The 10,634-nt window shown below is 39.6% G+C and overlaps 2 pseudogenes; both read left to right on the top strand.

Annotated features, from left to right (window-relative positions):
• The first annotated feature begins 435 nt into the window (after nt 1–435).
• LOC101412846 (RNA-binding motif protein, X chromosome-like) lies at nt 436–1,768 on the top strand (annotated as a pseudogene).
• Nucleotides 1,769–2,046: 278 nt separating this feature from the next.
• Nucleotides 2,047–4,720, top strand: LOC101412410 (methylosome protein WDR77 pseudogene; annotated as a pseudogene).
• The last annotated feature ends 5,914 nt before the right edge of the window (nt 4,721–10,634 follow it).

The following is a 10,634-nucleotide window of genomic DNA, read 5'->3' as shown; positions in this document are numbered from 1 at the left end:
TCTTTATGCAAAATATTCTGGCAATAGCTTGCTCAAAGGAGAGAAACTGGACACTCATGGAGCAGATGAGAAGATTTTATAATGATATGAATTGAGGCCAAAAGTCCCATTAACCTCACTTGCCAGGCAGTTTCAGAGATGATGTAACAATAGATGTTTCAATGCGGTGGGTTAAGAAGTGAATAGGAAGTGGCTTTATAGAATTAGCAAGGTTAGACTATTATTTAAAAAAAAAATGCTTATGTGGAAGAAAAAATAAATAAGATAGTAGTTAGAGAGGATCTCAGGGTATATATATATTTTAAGATGGGAGACAATTGCCCCTTTCATTTGCTATATGAGCTTTTGGGGAAAAATATCTTTTTATGCTTTTAGGACCTAAATAATGGTACTTTGTCTCATTGCACAGTAATGCTAGTGGCTTCTTGCTCCCGTCTTCACGCATGGTGGGTTGCTAAGTAGCACCTGTTGGATACCTGAAATCTTCTTCACTTCTCTGACTCTGGAGAGGGGAAAAATGGCTGAAGCAGATCATCCAGGAAAGCTTTTCATTGGTGGGTTCAATACAGAAACAAATGAAAAAGTCCTTGAAGCAGTATTTAGCAAATATGGACGAATAGTGGAACTACTCATGATGAAAGACCATGAAACCAACAAATCAAGAGGTTTCGCTTTTGTCACCTTTGAAAATCCAGCAGATGCCAAGGATGCAGTCAGAGACATGAATGGAAAGTCCTTAGATGGAAAAGCCATTGAGGTGGAACAAGCCATTAAACCATCATTTGAAAGTGGCAGACATGGACCACCTCCAAGAAGCAGAGGCCTCCCTAGAGGTCCTAGAGGTGGAAGAGGAGGAAGTGGAGGAACCAGGAGACCTCCCTCACATGCAGGGCACATGGACGATGGAGGCTATTCCATGAATTTTAACATGAGTTCTTCCAGGGAACCACTTCAAGTAAAAAGAGGACCACCATCACAACGTGGGGGTCCTCCTCTTAAAAGATCTACCCCCTCAGGGTCAGTTCACAGCAGCAGTGGAATGGGAGGGAGAGCTCCTTTATCACATGGAAGAGAGGGTTATGGAGGCCCAACACGAAGGGAACCCCTGTCCTCTTGGAGAGATATTTATTTATCCCCAAGAGATGATGGACATTCTACTAAAGATAGCTATTCAAGCAGAGATTGCCCAAGTTCTCGTGATGCAAGAGATTATGCACCACCACTAAGAGATTATCCATATAGTGATTATCGTCATTCCAGTTCACGTGATGACTACCTATCAAGAGACTGTAGTAACAGAGATGGCTGTGGTCATGTTCGACACTATTCAGATCATCCAAGGATATTTGAAGGGTCTTTCAGAGATTCCTGTAAGAGTTATGGTAACTCGCATGCCCCCGCCATCTTATGGTGGAAGCAGTTGCTATGATGATTACAGCAGCTCACGTGACTCAAGCAGCCAAAGCGATCTCTACCCAAGTGGTCGTGATCGGGTTGGCAGACAAGAAAGTGGGCGTCCCCCTTCTGTGGAAAGAGGGTACCCTCCTCAACGTCATTCCTACAGCAGTTCAAGTGGTGGAGCACCGAGAGATGGTGTACGTGGAGGAAGCCGATCTCATAGAGGGGGAGGAGGCAGAAGCAGACCCTAAAAACAAATCTATGGACCAAAATCCTAGTTCAAAGAAACAAACAAAAAGTTGAAACTGTTATCAAAGCTACCCAAGACTACTAAGAGGAAAACTTGCGTTTCCTTTCTAAAATTTTCCAAATTCTCCATATTTCTTTTTGTAAGGATGAAGTAAAACATGTTTAATATTATTTGATTTATGACATTGCTTTCAACCAGCAAATGTTAAATGTGTAAGTCTTGACTTGTGTACTAGGTAAATTTCCAAGTAAAAGTGTTCTAAAGGCCACTTCCTATCCGATTATACCCAGTAAATGTGGCAAGCATTCCTCTAAGAGCTTTCACAAACATCTAGCCATCTAAAATGGAGAGATGAATCTTTCTGCCTATACAAGCTAGATTAGAGGATGGTTGGCATAATGCTACTCTTAGGATTTCAGGACATCTTCAAACTGAGATCTGAATGTTCTCAGTATGAAAAACTGAAATCAGATAATTATGTAAGGAAAGTACTATTGACCTAGTAAATCTAAAAGAGTAAATGAATAATGCTGGCCATATTTTGCTTTTCTGACATTTCTTTAAGAATCTGCAAAAACCTCCCCCCAATAAGACCATTTAAGTGTGTATCAAGCAACTACAGAATACTAAATAATAAATAAACAAACAAATAATGATACTTCTGAGTAATTCTGTATTTTTATGTTAGGAATACTTTTAATTGTGAAAGCAATCAGATTTTTCCTTTTGCCTTAAAAAAACTAAACTCTGACACAGCCATAGGCAATTAATAGATTTTCATAAATTCAACCTCATTCTTGATACCATTTTTATGATTTATGGACTTTTTCTTTACATTCTTCTCATTTGCCTATTTTTAATATCAAGCGTAAATGTGTTTTGGTAACCTTTAACTAATTTGTCTTACTTTCTGGAATGAGATGGGAATATAAATAAATTATACCCCTAATATGAACTGCTTTGTCTGGCACATGGTAATATCTTAATTAGTATTTGTTCAATAAATAAATTGAGGCTAGAATATTAAGAAAAAGAAGAATCTTCTGACACTTTGCAAGATGACATGACAAGGTGTGTCAGTGTTCTCCAGAGGAACAGAACAACGGGATGTGCGTGTGTGCTCACCTGTGGTAGGATGAAGCCCACCTACTTTCTTGAAAATTATTTCCTTTACTTGAAGTCCACTGATTATAGATTCTAATCCCATCTACAAAATACTTCCACAAAAACAGCTGGGCCAGTGCTTGACAAAGCAACTGGACACCATAAAATAGCCAAATTGACATATAACCTTCACACAAAATTTGGTAATAGATTGGATAGAGGTAGTACAGATAGGAAATAGTGAAAGATAAGTATTGATTCTAATCTGGGATTAGATAGCTGGAACAGAAGTGAGTATTTAGAAAGTAATGCAGATTTATAGGAAATGATTAGCCTAGATTTGAAAAATCTATAATTGACTAGTATATGTAAAAAACCTTCATCTTAAAAATCTATTCCATGATAACTTCTTTTATTCCCCATTTTTTAGTTTGGTTGGAAGAGGAGGGACATTCTGAGTAGAAAGGGGGCTCTAGCACACAGTAAGAAAATGATGATGAGTCATGACTATTTGCATTGCCAAGGGGGTTGTTAAGAACAGATATATGAGTAGGCTCTTATCCATGATGGGCTTAGTTAGGGACCGTTTTCCATGTTTACTATAAAATTACAGGTAAATTAAGAAGATTCTGGTTCTCTGAGTAGCATGGTTACTTCCCTTCCAAATCCTTTTCAGAGTGTATATGATATTAACATATGGACAGTGAGTGGGACAGCAAGGGCACTTTGAAGAGTGAAATGAAAGAATCGAGAATAAACAATGCTCTTAATACCATGGAATATAAACTTAAAAAGTTAGCGGAATAAATACAAATCTTGTATTTAGATTCAAACAATGGGGAGTGCTTTCTTCAAATTAATTCACATGAAAATGAATAGACCTTATTGCAATATGGTCTAAAAAACATTCCGTGGATAAATAAGAAAGGAATGGAAGCACACTGCATTCACAGAAGTAAAGTGAGATCAGAGATAATGGTGTCATTGTATTTTTGCAGATTTGGAATTCTCTAAGCTGTCAGTCTTTGTAACACTTTTTAAAGGGGATTTTGACTAACTAAAGCACATTCTGGGGATAGTTTACCCCAATGGGGTAGATGGGGTGCTCCTTCTGGGGCCTCAAGCCTGAGTGGCTGCTGCTGGGCTGGTTCTCGTTTGCTTTCCAAGGACCTTTGTGCCTTCCCCAACGGAGGCTTTTCCATCGAGTTCAGAAGGAGGTTGGAGTGGCTGACCTCACTTGGTTGGGGACAGAGGTATCCCAGTGGCTTCAGATTCTAGTGCTGTTCAATTGTGGGAACGGGATGAGAACGAGACACTCATTGTCAGGAAGTCCTGCAAGTATAAGCACGAAGACACGTTTTCTACAGTCAGTGTCCTTACATCTGGCACACAGACTGTCAGCAGTAGCAAAGACTTCTGCATTAAGGTTTGGGACCATGCTCAACAGACAGGTCTGAACTCACATCGAGCTCACTCTGGGCATGTCACCTATGTTGCTTCTTCTCCTCACAAGGACTCTGTGTTCCTTTCATGCAGCAAGGACAATAGAATTTAACTCTGGGACACCCACTGTCCCAAGCCAGCATCACAGATGGGCTGCACTGCCTTTGGTTTCCTTCCTACCTCACTGGCTTGGCATCCTTAGCACAGTGAAGCCTTTGTCTTTGGTAAGGAGAATGGAACTGTCTTCCTTGTGGACACCAAAAGTGCAAGCCATATCCTCAGGTCAATTGTGCATGCTCGCTGGCCTCGTGTTCTCCCCACTCGGTATTCCTTTCCTGGCCTCTATCAGTGAAGATCGCTCACTTGATAGGCTGGACTTTGGCCTTTCTGGGGTGTCTGGAAGCCATGCCACAAAGACTTTGTAAGAAATGCTACTTGCACCCACTCAGCCACACCCTCCTTACCACGGTGGGCTGGGGCCATCAGGTCATCCACCGTATTGTGCCCACAGAAAACAGTCCCTAGACTTAAGAACGTTGTTAAGTAGATTGGACTTAAGACAAACAAATCCCACATGACTATCCATTCCTATTATCCCTGCTCCTTCGTTTTGTGAAACAAGATAGGGAGGCTTATATAGTACACTGATAGACTAGATCTGTGCAGTGGATAAGCTTTGTCTGTAAGCCTGGGAGTTGCAGGATTCTAGGATCCTCTAGTCATAGGGAGCAAAAACTTTCTTGAAAATGGATATGTAGGTGTGTGTGTCTGAGTCTCTGTGTGTAGATATGGTTTTGGTAGTGGTGAGAGTGAAAAAAATTCCTGTTCCCATGTAGCTATGCTTGAGGCATTGGCCACATCGGGGTGGGGTGTGGGATGTGGGCTTCCCTGGATTCTTGGAGGCAGCCCTTATACTGCTCACAGTGACAGGAGCTCCTTTATTTATTTATTTTATAGAGCTTAATTCACTTGTGTCATGGGAAATATTCCCATTCATGAAAAGCCAGCCCAGCCCACTTTAGTAGAGCCAGGGCCATGCACACAATTTTATACGTGTCCTCGCCATTAAACTGAATTAGAAATCCATTTCTAGGCTGAACAAAATGATTATGGTTTGTATCTTTGTAACACCTGCTCCCTCCCCCCTCAATGGAGTTATATATATGAGGGATGAGTGTTTTTTTGTCATAGGTAAGATGCTATAGAAAAATTTTGGAAATGATGGTGAGCTTAAGGGCATTGCAGTTGAGTTTGAAAACCAGCACAGACTTTTGCAGAGAAATCTCTGCCTCTTTTATCACCAGAAAACAGTGTGTGTCCAGACCTCTTCCACATCGGGGGCATCTCTCTCTAGGTGTAGGAAGTCTTGGTGCTGTTTTTTTGGACTCTGAGGATTTTAAATTCTGGCAGCAGGGAGAGAATCAGAAATCATGGTCGTGAAATAAAAAGTTTAGGTTTTGTTGGCAAAATATATAAAAAAAAGAGAAATAATTATTAAGCATGGGAAAAGGGGGAAGAACAAGACAGACATAGTCCCTGTATTGAGCAATAAAGGGGAAACAGTCAAGTAGCACTTAAAATAAGATGAATACCAAGAGAGGAAGTATATGATGCCATGGATTCATATAGCAGCAGGAGCAATCAGTAGACGTTATGATTTTAAATAATAATTAGTGTACCTAAGTGAAGTAGATTCCCACCCCTATTCACTGACCCCTGCTCAGCGGCCATCACCTAGCCCTACCCTACCCCTAGCCTCTGCTTCTATTTTGTGCCACTGTTTCAGTCTGCTTCCATTCCACAACTTGGGGTGATGTTAAATCTAATGGAAAGTCTGGCAGGACCTTAAACCTGGAAACCGGAAACGAGCAGCCACATTACTAATCAAGGCAGGAATTCTCTGTAGCAGGATCCCCTACCACCAGGCTGGATATAGACCACGCTCAGACAACATAGATTTGTCTCTCTTCTCCCATGCAAAGTGGGGTGTGCAGAGCTGCCAACTATTGACCTCAGCTCGAGCAGTTTTGCCACTTGGGGAGACTGGCCATGATGCGCCGTCTGCTGCTGCTCTTTTGAATCCTTTGTGCTGGGTAAGTAACAAAACAGTAGTCTGCTGAAAGTTTCTCTTGTGCCCTGAGCCTGTGTTCCCCTGATGCACCGCGTAGCAAGTCCATGGCCCCCAGGAAAGAATGCTTTGCACCTAGTATGTTTTAGAAGTGGCCAGATGGCTTTCTTGCCCGGATCTCATAGAAGAAATATTTTCTTTAGGTGCAAGACTGAATGAGAGAACCTCTAAAGTACCTTTCAACTCCAAGAATTTATTTGCAATATTAAAATTTTCGGTCTTGAATTTGTATACCTATTAGAGTCACTTAAATCTTTATAATGCATGAAATAATTAGGCAACTGCTGGGTATTAGCTACTTCCTCAGTAACTAGTCTGATTTATAAAAAGTTTTGTATGGGGTAGAAGTAAAAAAAGGTATTTGAGAAGGAAAGAGGGGTGGTTAATACCCTTAAAAAGCTGGTCACTATCCTTGGGTTTTAAATAAACTTGAAGGAAAAAATGACTCATTGAGCTATTTTTTTTCCAGAAGTTTCCCAAGGGCTGGTGTTTTCTCATATCTTGAATAACCACAGAAAGAAGGAAAAGAGTCATACAGTGTGTGGCCACCTCCTTTAGTGACAAGATTAGTGGTTATCAGCTTTGAGGGATGACTTGTGATCTCATCTTTCATAGCTGTCCTGCGGGTTCTTTTTGTTTTCATCTGGATCACACTGTCATACTTTCAGAATGATGTCTGGCTCACTGATTCAATCATGAAAATTTCTCCTTTTAGATTATTTTAAAAGAAAACTGTATTTTTCATAATCAAAATGCAGAAGAGAGTAAAACAACATAAAAAGAGCACCAAATTAAAATCCCAGAGAATTGAACCCTAGTCTGGTTTGGGGAATGTTTCATTAGGCCCCTTCAGCTCCCTACACCTTTTTTTCCTCCTAGGAGTATAATCATAAGGCTGGTATGGCTCATCTCTAAGATCCCTCCCAGCTCTGCCGTTTGAAGGTCTCTGACTTGTTCTAGACAGGAAGACTTTTCCTTAACCCCATGACAACCCTGTCATCAGGGGATTTTCATCAGTCCCAGCTTAGTGTAAGACTGATGCACCTCTACCTCAGTAAACTTCCAATGAACATTTCCTTATAAACCTTCTGAAAAGAATTGAAAACAGTAACTCCAACAGATATTCTATATCAATATTCACAACAGCTAAAAGGAGGAAACAATCCAAGTATCCATCAACTGATGATGAATCCTATCAAAAGGAATGAAATTCTGATACGTGATATAACATGCATGACCTTGAAGCCATTAGGTCAAAGTAACAAGCCAGGCACAAAAGGACAAATATTGTATGGTTCCACTTATATGAAATATCTTGAATAAGAGAATTCATTGAGACAGAAAATAGATTAGAAGTTATTAGTGACTAGCAGGATAAGGGAATAGGGAGTTATTGCTTAACCATTATAGAGTTTTTTATTTGAGATGAAAAAGTTTTGCTACCGGAGCATGATGATAGCACAGCAATGTAAATATAATTAAAGCCAATGAATTGTCCACTTAAAATGGTAAAAATAATAAATGTTATGATTTATATATATGTTACCACAATAAAATTTTAAAAAACTTCTGGAACCCCTTTTTTCCCCAATACTACTAGTTACAAGAGACAATATCACATATTTGTATGGTATTTATGTTTTTCAAGTACATGTCTTAAGCATTCTCATTTGATGGACATTAGAAGCATGGTGAGTAAATAAAAGTAAATAAAACTAGTCTTATATAATAGAGGACACTGAAGTCCATCCAGAGCCACTGAGAGCCCAAGCTTATGTGGCTGAAGTGGAGCCCAAGATTCTGTACTTGTCAAGTGAACAGCTCTGTGAAAGTGCTATTTATCATTGCAGTTATGCTCCCTACCTGGAAAAGACATGTTCTACCAGATTTTCCTCATCCCCTTCCACCAGGGACAACAGTGTACTCCTGCTGTATCCACAGTGGAAAAAGATCACTTCATCTCACTCTTGTACCCATTTTCTATTTAATTTAGCATGGGAGATTGCCAGAGAGAATTGCTAGTTGCAAAAAGCAGTGACCTTTTAAAGATATTTGGGTAAAGCCATTCCCTCAGTGTTTTGAAAAGCCATCCGGGAAAATGTTGGCCCTGTTGAGGCCCCACAGGACACTAGACATTCCTGTTGAGGGGTCTTGTGCATACTCCATGGAGCCTGCACTCCTCTGCCACCCACATGTAAGAGCACAAGGCCCAGGGTGCTCAGTGCCATACCCGAGCTGCGTCAGCACAAAACCCTGGGGCAGATTCCTTTTCTGATTTCTGTGATTTATTGACTACAATCTCCAATTGACCAATGAGAGAATCAAGTTGGCACAATTTATCATGGTTTGGACAGTATTAAGGAGGAGAATTAAATGAGATAGCATAGAAGAAACACTTAGCACAGTGTCTAGCACGTGATGGGTGAGTGTCAGACTGGTCACCCAGTTATAATTCCCATCCAGGATCCACTTCTTGGCAATGCTTCCCTTTCGCCTCCCAGGTAGTAACTAGCATCTTGGAAAAAGAAGCCATCCCTGAAGGCGATATAAAGTGATATTACTGAGATTTTATTAATAAATATGCATTATGTTGGAATGGAAAGACATTGCATTTTATATTTTTACAGATCCAGCGTAAATATTAGGACTTGTTTCAGGAACAACATTTACCCCTTTGAAAAATAATAATCCTGAGAGATAAATTATAGGTTACAGAGAACATGGTGTTTCTCTGAACTAGGGGGTTATCCTCACTCTGCCACTAACTAATTCTCTTAGAGAAGTTATTTTACCTTTCTGAACCTCTGTAAAGGGAGATCTAGATGATCACCAGTGCTTTGTCCAGGTCTAAATATGTATGAGTCAAAATATACTTATTATTGGCACCTATTAAATGTCTAAATACACACATTTTTTTTCCCCTGGAAATTCCTCTTTATAGTGTTGCCATCTCATGTTCACATGTTTGGGTTTTTCCTCTGGATAAACTGACTGTTTGAACATACCCTGAAATCCACAAAAGAGAGAAGCTTCTCTGAGACTGAGAGAGGTATACTTTGATGAGTGTGATGAAGTATTAGGTAGCATGGTGGTTACTTTGCTTCAGGAACTCATCACCCTAGAGACTGTGTATCCTTAAAATGTGAAATGTACTAAATTTGGCTACCATTTATGACTAACTTTCCACATGCTAGGCTGTAAGTTGCAACCTTTGTAAATAATACTTTATTCTTAATACACACGCACACCCTGCCTGACAGATAGGTATTGTCCTCATTTTACAGCTGAGAACCATAAATTCAGAGAGCTTAAGCAACTTGCCGAGGTCGCAGAGTCGGTGGTGACTCCAGGATACACTTAGTTGGGTCTGTCTGACAACTCCCATCAGAATATAACCTTAACCGCCATACCTCCATGTGGTCTCCACAAGATGGTTTAAGTATATAATGGTTCATTAGGCAAACTAAACATTCTGAGAAACAATCCTCTGAGTTTGACATAAATCAGGATAATTTTTTTTCTCCAGTGTATTGTATCCCAAGGCAACTTTGTTAGATCCTGGGTCAGATAAACCATGGAATGCTTCCATGAGGGGATAACCCATGTCTAGTCACCACTGTACCCCAAAAGCCTAAGACAGTACTGCAACAGAGAAGGCATTCAGTCAATAAGCATTGAATGTTTAATATTCATGATGTTAATTTATTCATATTTTATTTAGCAACCATTTTTTTTGTGTGTGTACCTACTATATGCAAGGTATTCTAAGACACATTCCTTGCATTTGAGGAGAATACAATTTGAGGAAAAGGGACGTAGACATGTATTTCAGTACTAGATGATATAGCATATTTTTCTCCAAGATCATTATTACTCCATTCAACCCTAAAATCATAGTCAAATTTTTAGCATCCTCTTTACTGCTTATCTTTTTTAAAAGGCTTTGATCTAATATCTCAGCTCAAGGAGATATCCTTATATGTTTATTGTCTAATAACACAATGATTAAAATATGTTACTAGGTAAACCATCACTCATTTCTATTTTATTCAGTATCAGGCAAGCCTGCTGCTAACAGCCTGGTGCAATCTATTTGTCACCTCTTATGATATGAAAATTCCAAAATAATAGAATAAACTGTTTTTCATGTTATGCCAGTGTATCAAGGACTCCTTCCATTGATTGTTATGTTAAACCTCTAGATTAAATTGGAGGTGTGTATGTTTGAAACCTCCAAGGGAAATTGTTGATTCTGATAAATCAAAAGTTATGCTTTAGTGGTAAGGAGAAATGAAGTTGTGAAGCATATGA

The sequence above is a fragment of the Dasypus novemcinctus genome, chromosome 13 (genome assembly GCF_030445035.2).
Source record: "Dasypus novemcinctus isolate mDasNov1 chromosome 13, mDasNov1.1.hap2, whole genome shotgun sequence".
NCBI classification, from domain to species: Eukaryota; Metazoa; Chordata; class Mammalia; order Cingulata; family Dasypodidae; genus Dasypus; species Dasypus novemcinctus.
This window is presented reverse-complemented; position numbering and strand designations above follow the sequence as displayed.